Below are 10,815 nucleotides of genomic sequence, written 5' to 3' on the forward strand. Positions count from 1 at the left end.
CACATGTACGTCAGTAGAATCTTTGCAGTCTATTAGCAAACAGTTTTGTGCAATTTTAGTACATAGCCACAACAATAGCGGTGTTGTTTTCCTAACCAACATTACATTTACCCAGGAGATGCTGTAGCGTACTGCTACAGCAATCATGGTAACCAGCTGCAAGGCAACCTTTTGTAACGCAGTTGTAACACTTGTCGCGGGACTATGTGGCATGGTGATATTGAAATTCGCAAAAACGACAGGGGGAGGGGTCAAAGCCATGCCAGGGGACGACTGGCGAAAAGAAGGAGAGAAGTGCCTTACTGAGATCTGCGATAGGGAATATTAGTGGAAAGGCGAGAACCAATGAGATACTACCCAAAGAAGTGAGAGTGAGGCCCGGCGAAAAAAAAGAAACACCAGAACTCAGCTGCTTTGAGAAGTACAACAGTGATGGGCTCAGTCGATTGTAAAGAAGAGAGTCGGTTGTTAGAGTGCTTGCTCTCCCAGAATAGCGAAGACTACTCGTACTCTCGAGAAAGAAGGCATCCGACATAGCCACCAGCAAGCGCATCAACTTCCATATTTTATCTTCCTCTACGAAGTGGACCTGACACTGCAAACGGCGAAATGAGTATTGCCTAGGGGCACGCTGATTTTCTCTGTTTTCACTGTGACGTGTAGCTAAATCTGCTTTAGTGAATGAAGTTCCTGTTTCCAACTTTCCCAGCAACTTTGCGAGTTATTTTCACGCAAACCAAAAAGGCTTCAGACGGGAGTGATTCTTTTTCAATTAAACATGCGTTTAAAACATTGACCATTCAATGAACCGTTGGGTGGCGTGAATTTTCAAGCCATGCACGCGGAGATGTGAAGCTTCGTGTAGCGGCTGCTGATCCAAAATTAACTGCAGAATACAGACTCCCAGTTTACGACGTCCATACTTATTCGCCACCACCATGAGTTTTTTCTTGGGATTTCGAGACCAATATGGGTGCGTCATGTTCCGGGTTATGTCGAGTGCCTCTTGCAAAGCTTGTTCTTAACAGCAGATTTCAAAGTGCATTGTTGAAAGCGTGATGTCATCTGTATACATATCATGTTTGGCGTCGTGTATTACCGAGAGCTTCCATGCTGGTGGGAGGAGGGCCACATTAAAAAAAAATGGGCAGATCCCACGAACAGTGGTAATCGATGATATGAGAAGTACGAATGAGAAATGTTGATGTGTCACTTTAAAATCAGCACAACGTTATGAGATGGAGGTAAATGATGCCGTACATGACTTCCGTGTCATGATTATCATGCTCAGATGCGTCGTTTACTTTCGTCCTTCATTCACCGCGAGCGCATCATAAGTGTGGCATATAGCCATATTGTTACATGAGATGCATGTCGTAATTATCATGTTTGAATGCATCACGTACCTATGTCGTCCGTTCGCGTCGCGTAATACCGAGTTTGATACATGTGAAGCTAACGAAACGGCTGCGAGCGCATCATGAGCGTAGCATGTAGTCATGTTATTACATGACGCGCATCTAGTGTTTATCACGTTTGCACCGGTATCATACCTTAGTCATCCATTAACGTCGCATAATATCAACTTTGGCGTAACTGAAGCTAGCGAAACGGCCGCCAGCGCATCATGAGCGTGGCATGTAGTCGTGCGTTTACATGACACGCATCTCATGATTATCATGTTTGCACCAGCCACACACCTTTGTCATCCATTCACGTACTGTAATAACAAATTCGGTATCTGTGACGCTAGCGAAACGACCGCGAGCGCATCATGAGCGTGGCATGTAGTCATGTTGTTACATGACACGCATGTCATGGTTTTCATGTTAGGGTCTGCCTCTTGTGTTCGCCGTGCAATCATGCCATACCATACGAGTTTTACAACATGCCATGTGAACGAAACCACCCCAAGTGCTGCAGGACCACGAAATGTAAATCATGACATTCATGACATACATATCGTGGTTTTCACGTTATGGCTAGTCAAGTATGTTCTTCATAGAGTCATGTTCTGTCATACCAAGTTTGGTATTGATACCATTATTGAAACAGCCAGGAGAGCTAAAAGTCGTACGCTGCTACATAGATAGATACGCTCAAAGTCGCCGAAGTTCGCTAAGAAATGCTTCGCATCTAAAAATAACAGCATATCCACGGAGTGAATGATGATGAGTGGGGCGAAGTGTTCGTCAGCCCACCCGTGCTCCTGTCCGTCCGTTCGTTCTTGCTTCCGTTTATCCGCGCGACCATCCGTGCGTCAACCCATGCATCCGTCCGTCTGTCCTTGCGTCCGTCCGTGAGTCCGTCGATTTATCTGTCTGTCTGTCTGTCTGTCTGTCTGTCTGCCTGCCTGCCTGCCTGCCTGCCTGCCTGTCTGTCTGTCTGTCTGTCTGTCTGTCTGTCTGTCTGTCTGTCTGTTTGTGCGTCCATCCGTCCATACGTCTGTGCATCTATCCATCCATCCGTCCGTCTTCTAGTCTGTCCGTCCGTCGTTCCGCTTGTCCATGTAGCGAACACTCAAAGTACCACCATCTCCGATCTCGCATCCCCTGTGGCACATACCCAGTCTAGAGTGGGTACGTGCCACCGGTGGCTACGTACTACTACATACGTACATACAAGAGATGGACAGACCCACGCCTTAAAAATATTCGCCCCTAAGAACTGGCGCGAGTACATATCCTGGTGGAACACCGCTATTGGAAACAAACTGCCAAAGTGGCTGACCAGCTAGGTGAATGGAGAAGCAGCGATCGGGAAGAAAGGCTTTCGCGAACGCACACACTCTACCGGGAAATTAGAGCCAGTGAAAAATTTTCCACACTAGCATCATGACTCACATGATCAAAGGCTTTGCAAATGTCCATAGACAGAGTGGTGCGAATCCATCGAGATTGACCTCTAACGAAAACCATGGATGAGAGGTAGGCAAAGCCATTCTCAGCGACCAGATGCGGACGAAACCCATTTTGGCCAGGATGATACCAGTAGTATCTCTCGAGCCACTACGTAATGCGTGTCGCTAGCATGCACTCTGTCAGTTTGCCCAATGTTGAAGTCAGAGCTATCGGACGCATTTGTGTGATATTTCTGGGAGTTTTCCCTGGTTTAAGAATGGGAACCATTTCTGTATGTCGTCAGTGTATAACCAGTTACTTTACAGTTGCATAACGATGCGAAAAGCAAAGTGGGTACTAGCGAACCAAGAAGCGGTAAACTGATATGTAGCCTAGGTGCTTGCGAGGATGGCAGCCCTGGATAGTGCTGCGTAGACCAACTTCAGTTGATAGCACTTCACTTCAATTGACGTTAACCCGACGTGACGTCTGTATAGTAGGGGTACATATGTAACGATTGCGAAGCTAAACTAGAAAGCCTGCACTGCAACACTACACTTGCAAGGAGTGTTTTTTCAAAATAGTTCCGAGGTCTGGCATGGCCATGTGGTAGATTACTTTACTGCCACAGAGAATACTAGGGTACGATTGCTGTTGGAAACCTGATATTTATTCTATACATTCTTAGTCAGATCTACGCTGCCGATGTAAGTTTTATAGCGAACGCTGTTATGACATCCCAACCTAAACCTGTTCAGGCACCTTAGTTGTCCGCCGCCACCGGTGTCCATAAACACTATAGTGCAAAAAAAAACTAACTAAATAAAAACTCAGAGGACACAATGGTAATCAAATCTAGGTCCTCTCTGTGGCTGCCCAGTACTCTAACCCCGAGATACGCCACTGCTTGAAACTACGTTGCAAAGGGACCCAACTCTGTCTTCGTGTCGGGTAAGAAACAGCGTTAACATGTGCATAAAGCATTTTAGAAGAGTAAAGTAACAACCGGGTAGCAGACTATGCTAATTGCATAACGAGTTGGTCGTTGGCTGCTCTAACGCATTACAAAAGTCTCACGCACAATTCTTCATCGTGGTCAGCCACAGCATCAACAAAGTACACGTATTGCCTTACAAATGCGTAGCGGGTACTACATTCTTCTGCAGAATGACGAATAAAGGCGTGAGGAGCGCATCCACACTGCAGAAAAATTATGATGAATTAAACTGTAGTGGGTATACCATGCAAGTATGCTTGTTGCAGTAGCTCCAAGAGTGCATTAAAAGGCTCTACAAAAGCTCTCGTATTTAAGTCACCGATGTCTGTTCTCATCATTCTTGAATAGATATCAATCACCTGTGGCACGCTCCCGCATACCGCGGCTCGTGGTATGCGAATATGGGTATGTGCCAAAGGTGTCCAGAGAAAGTAGTTTGATGACGTACGCGACTGGCTTTTCACGTTATTCATATCATGACACAGCCAGACATATTTTCAAACTGTTTACTCCCCTTCCCCGTACTTATTTTGTCTACACCAAGTTAAGGAGGTGGTCACGAGAGCCTCCAAATATATATATATATATATATATATATATATATATATATATATATATATATATATATATATATATATATATATATATATATATATATATATATATATATATATATATATATATATATATATATATATATATATATATATATATATATATATATATATATATATATATATATATAGAGAGAGAGAGAGAGAGAGAGAGAGAGAGAGAAGCGGTGAAAGTGCCTCCAGTCCACTAAAATGCGTCGTCTGCCCATGCATATTCCTTTTATTTTCAAGTAGCAGTGACACAGTCTGCCCGTGCTTTCAAGTCTGCAAATGACAGTGAGACAGGTAAGGCACGAACATAGGAAGCCTGTGGAAATGGAGGGTTAAGGGGGGAAGAGGGACACAGAAGTGTCATTTGTCATCGCTACTTACATTCGCGTGAATAGCCAACACTATATCCGAAATATAAAGTTGGGGTAATGAGGCTGTTATTGCTTGAATATAGAGGAAACGTATACCCGTAGGTCGCGGGTTCGATTCCCGGCTGCGGCGGCTGCATATCCGATGGAGGCGGAAATGTTGTAGGCCCGTGTACTCAGATTTGGGTGCACGTTAAAGAACCCCAGGTGGTCAAAATTTCCGGAGCCCTCCACTACGGCGTCTCTCATAATCAAATAGTGGTTTTGGGACGTTAAACCCCACAAATCAATCAATCATTAGAGGAAACGTATTGTAGTTTTCATCGTCGTCCAGTGTAATTCAGTAAGAGGACACATCAGAAGGAGAGCAAGCTAAATTTACTCTCAAGTTTGTTAAAAAACATGTTATTTCCTATCACTTTAAACTTTATTCTATCTCATATGAATGGATGAAAACAATAATCGAGCTCTCCATGTTACTTACGAAGTTCTTGTTTTATTATTAGCATGTAATACTCAAAATGTTTAACATATTCACGTAACAAATTCTTGGCCAATCGCTCTGGGTGGGCATTAGCTATGCTAGAGTTCACAACAACATCTCGCAGTTCTTAGAGCGCATGTTTTTGATGGAATGTTAACGAAGACGAAGAAGAACTCCGGGGGCAGCTTCGGGTGCGTATTCTTTTCGAGTATTTTTATAGATATCATAGAGATATCATAGACCACTTGAAAACTTTGCAGAGATGATTATGCTTGCACAAACGTGAATTTAGTCTAAAGCACGGCCCATTCGGGTTGAAACGTACGAGCCACCGTAAAGAGCTGCTACGACTTGTTTATGACAGCCATGGCAATGATAAACATCAACGCGGCGCGGAGGTCGTGGGATCGAATTCGGGCCACGGCGGCCGCATTTGGATTATGGCAAAAATGCCTGAGCCCGTGTGCTTAGATGAAGTGCATGGTAAAGAACACTAGGTGGTCCAAATTTGCGGAGCCTTCAACTACGGAGCCTCTTAGGATGACGTGATTTTGGGCAGCATTATCATAACGGGTATTACTTCGAAACAGTAGCTTCAGGCCGTCCACCCCTTCATGCCATTCTTGGTTCGGAAAAATGATGGACTCCAAAAACAACCGCAGTGAAATTAGTCCTCCGTCTTGCTTTCCCTATTTTCAGTGTGGCTTACTGAATAATTACCCTTCGCCTTCAAAGTGCTGCCACGTGTGCAAGTGTTACGAAAGTGCTGCTAATTTAATGACTGAAATAGCGATATTCATCCGGGCATATCCTGGCTTCACAGCTCTTGATGAATTTTCGGGCTTAAAGAAAAGTTTTATGTCGACGTATTCGCGGGCGTGAAGTGGGTATGTCAAGGATATGCTTATACCTTCTTATCGTGACGGTGTTTCCTTCCTCACGATTATTGGTGCATTGAAATATGGGTTGCTTTGGTAGTCATGCCAGCCTGTTAATACTTACGCTGAGAATATAAAAGAGGTTTTGCTCTACCGATTTATTGTAATTTGGAAATGGGTAATCATACTTCCTTATTCTATACTGTTGCCTGCTACTATTCGATTGTATTTTGCAGTGTAAATAGATAAATAAATAAAGGATAAATAAATAAATGCCACTTTTAGTAAATTATGACGCAACAACTATTGCGACCCAATACGTGACGCGGGGGTTCATTTCAGGTAGCCAAAACCTGGAAGAAAACTCGCGTTACATTCGAGTAAACACGGTAAGGGCTACAGCAGATCGACACCTGCCACCTGCTATCTGTTGTGTTTTGGGGTAGCATGCCATGTGTTTGGTAAGTAAACGAGTACTTTGAAAAATAAAGCATATGAGATGACTTCACTTGTACGACGTAGCGTGCATGCGTGTGGTTTTTAAATGCCATGTGTTTACTATAAACGCTATAGAGAGAGAACTCTCAGATGAGACATATGCAGCAGCAATACATGCCCAGCTTGCAATTTTTCTCTGTCAATGAGGACAGGGCCCATGTATTTTGCTCAAGGAGCAAGGTCGCGCGGGATGCACGAAGATTTTGCCCCTCTTTTCCAATGGAACTTGTCTAGCAGTGCCATCAGTACCGTCAATATCAAAAATCCAGAGTGACATTCGAGGAAAAAAATATCAAAAAGAATAAAGAAACCCTAATCCCTCCAAAAGCAGCCCCAGCCATCACACTTTGCGAAGGAAATGTTGGAGCTATGCATGATTTTCTATGCGTCTCCTTCAAATGGCACGCACCCCGCCGCATGGATGAAGTTCATTCTTATTTAACAAATTTTATATAGTGGCTTAAAACTTCATCGTAAATGTGGAATACACAAGATTCTATGGCGAGCTGCATGTCATTAAATACAGCGCTCTTTACGAAAAATTTAGTAATTTTTTCAGATGCCTTATCTACAACAATGACCGATTTCGCGCAGAGATTTCAAGATGAAGAACCTAACGAAAAAATCCGCTTCCAGGTACTAAAGAAGTTGAACCTTGTCGGCGGCGCCAAGACGTTAGTGGGAATAACACAGCTGCCTACAGGTTTTTGCGTTAGATCAGTCTCGTCGGTTGGAATTTCTTCAGCCTGGGCAGGCGCAGGGGCCACCAAAGCTCCAACAGCGTTTGTTTCCAAGCCGTACGCTTTGCGGTTGCGGCAAAGCTCACTGACGTTGCATGCGAAATGGAAGGTGAGCTAATGGCTGCATTGTTTCAAGTCAGCTTGGCGTTTACTTATTTACTCCTTCGCACGGGCATATTCAAGCAAGGAAAGAATAAAAGCACCATGAGCAAGGATGCAAAAAGGCCGCTACAAAACAATAACAGCAGGTACACTACCGCGTAAATATGACTTGGTTAAATAAAGTCCCGGCATACGCTTTTGTGATGTGAAGCTCAGCAGCTTTTTTTCTTTGGCACTGAATCAGTGTAACATTCAGACACCATCCATTCTTGGTCCATACGTGCATTGCAACAACATTCGTACTCTGTTTATTCTCTACAATGAGAGTTCTAGCGCAACCAGTGCCACTTAGTTTGAAAACCAGACCTCTCTTTTGTTGTCTCTCATTATGACATTAAACTTACGGCGACTTATTGTGCTGTGCGTGATTATTCATTACAAGAGAGAGAGAGAATTATTTTAATGGGAAGCTGAAGAGGTTTGCCTGGTTTTTCACCTGACAGACTACTCCAGTTGCCGTGTGATGACAGTGATATATATATACAACGATAAGCACACCGCCCATACAGTTACATACACGCATAACAATCACGCATAACACATAGTCTCTCACACGCACAGCACAATTTACAACGTTTCGTTCAAGCCTGTGGCCCGTAAGAACGACATTAGCGCTTTTGTAGAGTCTAACGCACTGCAGGTGTTCTGCCATGGACCTAGAGTGTTTTAGATGCGGAAGCATCTTATACTCGCGCCTTGTAGTGCGCCGTCCGCGCCGTCCGCACCGCTTCTCGAACATTCGACAGCTGACGCGCGCGCATGCGCCGTCGCGCCGTCGCCCACTCTTCCACCATCTGTGCATCCCTTCCTCCTCTACACACCGCGCGCGCTTCACTCTTCCACCATCTGTGCACCCTTCCTCCTCTACACACCGCGTTCGACATCTACAATTCTCCTGATTCTCCAGTGGACGCGCATGTGGCGTCGCGCTTCGAGAACATTCAACAGCTGACAGTGCATGCGCCGTCGAGCTGTATATATACTCAAGGTCGGCGCTCGCTCGCTCAGTTGCCGCTCGTCGGTTGGTTTGTACGGCGCGTCGACGTCCAAGGTCGCGGTGAAATGAATTCCAACGAATCTATAAACACAATGATCGACGTCCCTTCGACCAGCGCCGCCCTTTCGCATACGTGTGTACGTGTTCACTCATTTAACACCCCCTCCTACAACCACGTTAACCAATTTAGCCATCGACCCAAGTAAGTCGCAATTTAACACCCCATTTCACAACCACGTTAACCAATTTAGCCATCGACCCAAGTAAGTCGCACTTTAACGCCCCGTTAACCAATTATATGCTCCGCATCCTCCTCAGTGTTCCCCCGAGGGAAGCTGCGGGCAATTTTTTTGAACTTCAAATTTGTGTCCTGTTGCATTTTGAAGCCCATCTTCAGAGACTGTCTCTCTGATGCGTATTTCGTACACTCACAGAGGACGTGTTTGATGTCTTCAACGACGTTACATTGGGCACAAATTGCTGAGTCAGACGGTCCAATTTTGTTCCTGAAGTAGTTCGTATATGCAACGTTTATTCGGATGCGGTGTAAACACGTTTCTTCTTGCCTATTGAGGTTTCGCGGCATTCCAAAGTCACACGATGGATCGTTCTTGTACAAAGGCCATACTGTTGGCTAGGCTTGGCCTGGCGCCTCCAGCGGGATCGCTGGAGGCGCCAGGCGTGTGCCGACACTAGCGTTGCTGCATCTTGCCTCGAGAAATGTATCTCGACGATTTCTGCTGAAGTGTCATGTCCAGCTTTGGCAGCGTCATCAGCCCGGACGTTGCCTTCTATTCCGCAGTGGGCTGGTATCCACTGCAAAACAATGCGAAGACTTATGCGTTAACACCAGTTTGCGTCCGATAAGCCCTAATACACTTATTATTTCCTAGTAGAAAAAAAAGGCGGTGATTCTTAGTTCGGTAACCTACCAGCAGAAATACTTATCTTTATGCGCGCTCAAATTTCGCTGAATTTGGTAATTCGCGCGCTCGAAATAGAACAAGTAATAGCATTCTTGGAACTTGGCGCCTATTCCCGGCTTGATGCACCTGCATCTCGAAAAAAATGAACAAACAAACTCACATAGTTTCTTATGCGTCCATTTACGATGTCTCGAAGGTGCATACGTTCGAAATCGTAGCGCCAAAAAATACGGAGTCAAAAGGCCTAGATTTAGAGAACATGAGCGCAACATTGCGCTCATGATGATGACCATCATCATCATCAGCCTAACTACGTCCACTGCAGGGCAAAGGCCTATCCCATGTTCCGCCAGTTAACCCGGTCCTGTGCTTTTTTCTGCTGCCAATTTATACCCGCAAACTTCTTAATCTCATCTGCCCACCTAACCTGCTGTCTCCCTCTAACTCGCTTGCTTTCTTTGGGAATCCAGTCAGTTACCCTTAATAAACAGCGGTTATCCTGTCTGTGGGCTACATGCCCGGCCCATGTCCATTTTCTCTTCTTGAATTTAACTGATATCCTTAACCCCCGTTTGTTCCCTAATCCACTCTGCTCTCTTCTTGTCTCTTAAGGTTACACCTACCATTTTTTTACATTGCTCACTGCGTCGTCCTCAATTTAAGCTGAACCCTCTTTGTAAGTCTCCAGGTTTCTGCTCCGCAGATAAGCACCGGCAAGATACAACTGTTATATACCTTCCTCTTAAGGGATAGTGAAATCTACGTGTCATAATTTGAGAATGCTTGCCAAATGTGCTCCACCCCATTCTTATTCTTCTAGTTACTTCAATATCGTGGTTCGGCTCTGCGGTTATTACCTGCCCTAAGTAGACATAGTCTTTTACAACTTCAAGTGCACTATTACCTATCTCGAAGCGCTGCTCCTTGCCGAGGTTGTTGTACATTACTTTCGTTTTCTGCAGATTAATTTAAGACCCCCCTTTCTGCTCTCTTTGTCTAACTCCGTAATCATGAGCTGCAATTCGTCCCCTGAGTTACTCAGCAATGCAATGTCATCGGCGAAGCGCAGGTTACTAAGGTACTCTTGATTAACTCTTATTCCTAACTGTTCCCATTCAAGGCTTCTGAAAACCTCTTGTAAGCATGCGGTAAATAGCATTGGGGAGATTGTGTCCCCCTGCCTTACACCCTTCTTGATTGGTATTCTGCTTTCTTTATGAAGCACAATGGTAGCAGTTGATCCCCTGTTGATCCTGAACCTCCCACATGCGCTGATGATGCCTCCGTGCAATTTGGCGTAAGGATTTTGAAGTTAGGCAT

Source organism: Rhipicephalus microplus, chromosome 3 (assembly GCF_043290135.1).
Source record: "Rhipicephalus microplus isolate Deutch F79 chromosome 3, USDA_Rmic, whole genome shotgun sequence".
In the NCBI taxonomy this organism is placed as follows: Eukaryota; Metazoa; Arthropoda; class Arachnida; order Ixodida; family Ixodidae; genus Rhipicephalus; species Rhipicephalus microplus.